Raw genomic sequence first — 8,590 nt, forward strand, 5'->3', positions numbered from 1 at the left:
CATGGTACTAATTTTGTTACCATTTGTATTTCGGCGAACTGAGAGGGGTGAACTTCTGAAATTTGGAATTGGGATTATTGTCGGAGTGTAGGATTGGGACATATAGGTAGCTTTGTATTCTTAATGGTATTAAATATGGTACAATTTGGAACAGAAGCGGGAATTTAAAAATTTTAGTAGTGGATTCCCTGTTGGTTATAGATGTGATTTGGAAATTACAGGTACAGTAAAAGTTCTAAATACTTTATATTTGGTACTATTTGATATTGGCTGAAAAGATAGTGCTTGAAATCTGATATTTGAGATTAGGGTCGTTGTTCATGGGTAGCCTGGTGGTAGAAGATTGGCATTTAGATTACTGATGATATTTCCGTTTGAGATTTGGCGGTGATTTGGACATGTGTTCTATATTTTTACGAAAAGTACTAAATTTGGTGTTGGGTGAGGGCCTTGTATCTGGGATTGAGATATGGACATGGTTTTGGAAATATGTACTATAATTACACAATAAGTACTAAATAGTACTAAATTCGGTATTGGGTGAAACAATAGAGCTTAAATCTTGAAATTTGATATAGATGTCACTGTTAGTGTCTGTGGTGAGGATAGGGAGATGGTTTTCGTTTTTTGTGTACTACAATTGTTCGTAAATTACTAAGTGGTACTTGGATAATTGTGAAAGAATAGACCTGGAATCCGAAAATTTATTTTTAAGGACTCAGTTAGTAAGTGCCGTTGAGATCTGGTGTTGGAAATGCATACTATAATTGTTCGAAAAGTATTAAATTTTACTAATTTTGGATCACGATTGTTTAGGTGTTTAGGATGGAGAGATGTCAATTGTTTCCGATGTGGGCACTAAATGTTACTTAATTCAGATATTAAGATTATTGGTGGTATGTGTGCTTCAGATTTGGCGGTAATTTTGAAATGCGATCTATATTAGTACGAAAAGTACTAAATTTGGTATTGGATGAAGGAATAGAGCTGAAATTTGATATTGAGGTCACTATTGGTTTCTAAGCTTAACATATGGAGACGTTGAAATAGTTTTGAATAGAAACATTAGATCTAGGTAGATGTGGTTTTACTAATATCTTCCTAGATAATTTTCAAAAGGGAAATTTTTTTAAGACTTTTTGTTGTTAAAGGTAAACATTTTCCTATTAATCTTTCCCTAAAAGAATTCTTGAAACCATAAATGTCTGAAAAGTTATCATATTTTTTGTAGAGGAAATTCACTACATTGCCCGTCGTTTCGGATATGTTTAAAATATTCTTTAAAAGTGTTCACAAAGAGATTCAAAACAAGTAAAAAATGTTCATTTAATCAGAGAAATTAAATGAAGTTATAGTAATGCTATGAAGTGGGTCGTAGCGTTATATGGTTCAATTCGAGTGTCAAATGCCAGATTGAAAAGTGTCGCTATATTCATCAAAATACAGAATATCGGGCGATATCGTTATATGGAAGCTACAATTGAACCGATACAAAGTTTCGAGTTTCAGCTTCATATGTATGTGGTTTGTGACTTTTTTGTTTTTATATCCTGAACCACATAGTGGTAATGGTGTTAGTCTGTGTGCATTTGTTTGTAACATGGAGAAGGAAGCGAGATAGACCCATAGTTACTTTTGAGGATATTCATAGAATGACTTTTTGAGTCGATTTATGCGAGTCAGTCCGTCTGTCCACGTATTCTGGTGAACAAAATGAAAGTTGCATTATTGAGATGAAAAATTTCAAACAATATTGGTTTGGTCCAAGGATAAACCCTATTAAAATTGATAATAATCGTTTCAGATTTAGATATAGCTGCAAATGACCGATATAAGTCCAAATGACCTGAATTTTGGCCGAATTCCGTCCGAATTCAGTCAAATTTTGTTAAAATCGGTTCTGATACAGCTATAGCTCCCATATATATATTTCATCCGATTTTATATATACAGTGTTGTCCATATTCGACGGACCCATCTGGCAACGCCATAACTTTTGACAGAGATGTCACATCGCTTAATGACATACCGCGTTTGAAACGTCAGTCCAAGCAGATTTTTACCATGAACCGAAAAATTTTCGAAGAGGCCATATAAAAGTCGACCAAGGCGATCGTCCGAGAATATCGCTGCCGTACGAGCCAGTGTTGAGAGGTCCCCAAGAACATCCCAAACACGCCGTTCTCAGCAGTTGGGCATGGCTCGGTCCACTTTACAACGGATTATTCGCATTGATTTGCATTTTTTCCCGTACAAAATCTAATTGACGCAAAGAATGTTGCCTGCGGACAAGCCTCGTCGATTGGAATGGGCCCAAAAAAAACATGGGTCCGTTGAATATGGGCAACCCTGTACCTCACATTCGTAATATGCTTTCGACAACAATGCTTTTTGGATATCATATGCAGATCTTCGAAATACCTCTGCCAAATTTTGTCATGATTTGTTAAGATTTGGATATAGCTCCCATGTATATCTTTAACCGATTTCAGGTTTATTGTTCAAATAATGGATAATTTTGTGGAACTCGGCTCCGATATATATTTTTTAATATAATCCTTCTCGAAGTAAAATCATGCACTCTATAGCAATGTTATTTGGTATAAAAGATTATAACGTCTCCGTCACATTTAGTGAAAATCGATTTAGAATTGGATATGCCTTTTAATGGAGGTTGTAGCAGAAAGAGTGACCGTCATGGACCATCTTCGTATAGTATATATTATATTGACGAAAGTATTGAGGTGTGCGGTATTCAACTCAATGCAGCATGCTTTTCTTGGTCTAATTGCAGCTTGAGAAGGTTATGTTTTAATGACCGTCAGAATTATCTTTGAGAGATTTGACTTTCATCGTTGGAATTACTGGACACGGAAAATAGAATGAATTCAGATAATAATTGAAATAAAAGACTGATGTTACATTTACAAAAGTGTAACCTTTGTATGCTATAAATGATCTATATTTATATGAATAAAATTCTTAAATGGACAATTTCGGTTCATGTTCTCATAAATAGTAGGACAAGGAATTCAGTATTTTAATGATATTAGTCACAATATTTAACGGAAGTGTTTTGATATTCGACATTCACAATTGATAATAACCTCTGTAGCAGACAAAAGGTCCAGGGTTATTATACCTCCTTATAATAGTACGTTCCGATTGCCTCAATTATTTTTAAGACATTAACAATATTCTCCAATCGTTATCACTGGCATTTGCGATTTAAAATAGGAGTTATTCTAATATTAAATCCCATTTCTATCTATCCTAAATATTCACCCCCTTTTGAATATTAAATAATAAATCTTTAATTTTCCCTCTCTCTCTTTTCAGATCGAGGTAATGTGTCAAGTAACTTCTGAAGAAAATTTTTATAAATTTTGTAAATTTTTTGTAAGTCTTTTAAATGTATTGTACAGATTGTTTTTTGAATAACTAAACACTAAAAGAGTCTCTTCGTTATTTAAGACCTTATAGATTGAATTCTACTCTAAAATATTTGGAAAAAAATAATATAAATATTTTATGAAATTCTAAAATGGAATATTGTAATATTTTGCTCAATATATCTACTGATTATCGTATAATTCCAACATTAATAAGTGTTGATGATGAGAGGTTTGTTTTCTAGGAAGATGAGAAATCTAGTTCGACCGAAATACAAACAAACCATGCCTTTTCAGAAACGTTCTTTGTCTATCTCATAAACATATGAAGCATTTTTAAAACTTTATGAAGGTAGGAAGTTTTTGTAAAAATAACAAATAACATAATTTGTCCTTGAACAAAAAATCTATGAATAAGACTAAAGTCCTTGAAAACAAATGAGATTTTTTGCCAGCACATTTTTAAAAAAGCGATTTTTATTAGCGTGACTTTTACACAGATTTTTAAAAATCAAGGTCTTTTATTGCTGAAAAGTTCTCGGAAATAACATCCTTAAAACATTAATTCTTTACTATGGAGTCCTTTTATTACGTCCAGGACCTTGGAAAACACATTTAAAAAATCAAAGTATTTTTGCCTGGAAATTCTTAAAAAAAGTATTCTCAAAAATATCATTATTTTTTTTTTCAAAAAACAAATATTTTTGCTTTAGAAGTTTTTGACGAACACTTTGAAACACCAAAATTCTTGTCTGAGTTGGTCTTAAAACATTTTTATGGAAAACCAAAAATGCATAAATATTGGACAGAATTTTCTAGAAAAGCATACTGACAGAAGGCCCTATATACAACTGGGAAATTCTTAAAAGAATACATTTAAAATCTAAAATACTTGTCAAGATGCCCACGATTCTTGACCAGATAGTCCTTTAAAAAAATAAAATATTTTTGAATAAGGTCAACGCTGGGAAATTATTGATATGTGCAAAAATTGGACAACGTCGGAGGCCTCGTTCGTTAATATTTTCAGATTTTTCCCAAATATTGACGCTTTTATAGGAAAGTTTACAGTGGACGCTTGTAATAACGAAATTGGTAATACGAAAACGTATAGCCCCAATAGCCCCCAGACAATTTTCTGTCATATGCTGTAGTATCCATTACGAAATTCAAATACAAAATGTGAAATTATTTCGGGGGACTATACGAAGACGTAGACCTACATGGCTCATTTTCTGTCTTAGGATGTAGTAGCCGTTACGAATTTCATATACCAAATTTAAAAGATTTCCGGTGAATAATGTTGCTTAAATCACCAAAAATATCGAATATCGGGAGGTTCCGTTATATGGGGGCTATACGAAGACGTAGACCTGCAGCGACAATTTTCTGTCACAAGCTGTAGTAGCCGTTACGAACTTAAAATACCAAATTTGAAACAATTCCGGTCAATAATGTCACTTGAATCACCAAAATATCGAAAAAAAAAAGTACCGTTATATGGGGACTATACGAAGACGTGGACCTGCAGCGACAATTTTCTGTCACAAGCTGTAGTAGCCGTTACGAACTTTAAATACCAAATTTGAAACAATTCCGGTCAATAATGTCACTTAAATCACCAAAATATCGAAAAAAAGAAGTACCGTTATATGGGGGCTATATCAAAACGTGGACCTACATGAGCCATTTTCAATACTAGAAGTCCTGCAGACATAATATACATTTTAGTAAAATTTTATCAATCTACTTCATTTCGTTTGGAAGCTAGAGTGATTTCCACAGGCGGATAGACTGACGGACATCGCTAAATCGACATAGAATTTTATGCTAATCAAGAGTGTTTATACTTTGTAGGGTCTTAAATGTATATTTCGAGGTGTTACAAACGGGATGTCAAACTTAATGTACCCTCCGTACTATAGTGAAGGGTATATCAGGATAATAAGAAATCACTATCAACCAATCAGTTCCTTACAAAATGCATAACTTTTGGACAGGGGGTCACAGGTCAACAGTGCATAACGATCTTGACATCTGAAAAATAATGCTTATGAACTTGATCGAAGACCACTTACGTAATCCTGGTTATATTTTAAAATTCTCCTTTGTGGGGGAAAGTAATCAATTGATGGATTCTGGTGGTACTCTAAGGAGATCTCAGTTATATTCCACAATTTCGATAGAAACATTTGGTTGTGAAAAGTTTAAGTAATCAAGAATAATTTCACCTTTAAGGTATTTCACAATTTTAAAAAAAGACAACCCAACATACCAAATTGACTTGAGAATAATATTTTAATAAGCTTACAAACATAAGCCTAAAGCTTGAGAAAAGCTTGAGAAAGTATTGAGAAATGTTTGTTTAACAATTATAGAATAATCGAAAAGGAACCCTTATTCATAAGCTTATTCATGTAATTGCAGAATAAGCTTACGAAAGTAATATTTTATAAAGCTTATTTTTTCAATGGTAAAAAATATTTATTTATTCATTTTTTAATTATTTTACACATTTCATTCATTGATTGCCATCCCAGCTGTCACTGCATCCTGTTGCCTTGATACCTAGATGCTTTCTTTCCCCTTATTTGGGCTTCTGTATCTCCACTTATTCTTCACTTCTGTTGAATTCCTGCAACTTTTTGACGCCTCCATTCTGAAATGAGATTGAAATAATTTATACTACAGATTCCCAGATTTATTATTCATCATTACCTTACAGTTTCGTCCGGAAATGGGTCCTAAATTCGCGTGATTTTGATTTTAACTAAAGAAAATAATTTTTTGTTGACAATTTTCACAAAAAAATCAAAACAAATTTGTCAACAAAGGACAGATTTGAGAAAAGTTTGTGCAAAAAAGTGTTTCTCAAGCATTGTTGAAAAATTCTTATGATAAACTATTTTCATAATATTATTCTCAAGCTGTATTGTATTTTTGGTATGTTGGGAATATTCAAATCCACTCATAACATTTCAAAACAGAATCAAAATTTGTAATTTTTTCACCAATATTGAATTTTGAAACACTGTGCGCCGCATAATGACTTGAGCTTACCTTATTGTAAAGAATTAAATTATTTTCATTACAATTAATTCGCAAGACGGATATCCTTACTGTAATCAAGAAACTACAAAAAGGAAAAAAATGATAATTAAAAAAAAATATTGTGCATTGGTTAACGTTGTCTTTAGAAATTTGCATATATGTGACAGCATTGTATTATTCCATAATAATATTATGAAAATTAAGCATGCATTATAGGAATATTAATACAATTACCCCTACCCCAATGCTAGACCCCCCATAACACAATAAAATAATTTACTTTATGCCGTATTGTTGCTGCAACTATATTTTTTTGCGTTCAACACTTTTCATTGAAAAACTTTATCCTTTATCGTGAGAATTGTGTGTCGTAACGAGAAAGTTGAACCTGTAAGTCAAAGGCTCTAAGGGGAGTAGTTCTATATATAATAAAATTACAAGAATCCCCGTGTCCACCTACACACTTACAGCATATTCCAGGTCCTTTTACCGTTTTATTCATTGCCAGTAATTCGTATAATTCTCTGGTCCACTCGGCAAAAGCGATAATCATAAATTTCACTGGCACCGGACAAAGCTAAAGAAAAAAAAATACACTCCCAACTCCCAGAACGGAATGAAACACAACGAAAAAAAAAACGAACGCACAAATATAATACGAAATGTCGTAATAAAAACCGAAACTTTTCTACTTACAAAAGAGTAAGAAAGTACCGGAAAAAGAAGTGCCACGACAACAACAAAAAGCGACAAGATCCAATGCTCCAGTAACTCGGGTATCATATAATAATTGTAATGTTTTTTTTCTTTCTTTTTCTGCCTCTGCTTTTGCTTTTTACACGCAACATTGGCAGGACACAATGAGAAAATTATGCACAAGGGAACATAAATTCGTTACATCCCTTTTGCTCAAGAACATGAAAACTTTCATACGCCTTTTAAGGATATGAAAATTCGCCAAAACGGATAGAGAAGACTACAGCTTTTTTTCTCTGTTCTTTGATTTCATAGAACAACTGCAATTAATGAAGACTTATGGAAAAGTTTAAGAGAAAAACAAAATTACGATGACATTGTCTTTTGTTGTTAAACTTTTGCCAGTGCTGAGGAGGAATTAAAAGGTTAAAACTATCGATGTCCACAATGGGGCTCAAACTTGAAAGATGACCCACAAACGACGGACAATTGACTACTCAATACTGATTTTTTAGTTTAGATAGAATCCCGACTGCGATATTTTTTATACCCTCCACCATACTATGGAGGAAATACTCCATACTTCTTTAGCGCCCATATAACGCTACCTCCCGATATTCGGTGTTTTGATGATTTTAGCGACATTTTTCACCGGAATTGTGTCAAATTTGGTATTTGAAGTTTGAAATGGATACTAAAGCCTATGACAGAAAATTGTCTGTGCAGGTCCACGCCTTTGTATAGCTCCCATGTAACGGTACCTCCCAATATTCGGTATTTTAATGATTTTAGCGTCATTATTCACCGGAGTAGTTTCAAATTATGTATTTAGAGTTCGTAATGGGAAGTACAGTCTGTGACAGAAAATCGTCTTTGCAGCTCCAGGTCTACGTACATACCCCATACATACCACATATATCAGTACCTCCCGATATTCGGTATTTCGATGATTTTAGCTACATTATTCACCATTTTTTTTAAGTTTCGCATTTGAATAAGCCATTACAATGCTTATGGCAAAAGTTACCTATACAAGTCCATGTTGTCGTATAGACCGTAATATAACAGATAGTTTTAAGATTTTAACAGAATTTTTCAAGGATTTTATTTTTTTTTTTTTTTTTTTTGAGAATTGCCAAATTCGTTCCAAATGGTGGAGGGTATTCAAAGTTCGGCCCGTCCGAACTTACAGCTTTTTTGCTTTTTTTAGGGAAGTAACTGACTGACTGATCGAGAATCAATATCCTGCACTCCATCAATGAGGCTCACTGATAGATGTACTAAAGGATTTTTGGACATTTGAACTGTACGGTTACCAAAAGTTCTAAAATGGGACTAAATTTTTAAAATGTTACCATATGGTAGTATGTGGACGGATAGAGCTAAAAACTTAAAAAAAAAAAATGATGTGAGAATCAATATTGAAAATAAAATTGGTTATATGAATGTGG

Source organism: Musca domestica, unplaced genomic scaffold, assembly GCF_030504385.1.
Source record: "Musca domestica strain aabys unplaced genomic scaffold, Musca_domestica.polishedcontigs.V.1.1 6, whole genome shotgun sequence".
In the NCBI taxonomy this organism is placed as follows: domain Eukaryota; kingdom Metazoa; phylum Arthropoda; class Insecta; order Diptera; family Muscidae; genus Musca; species Musca domestica.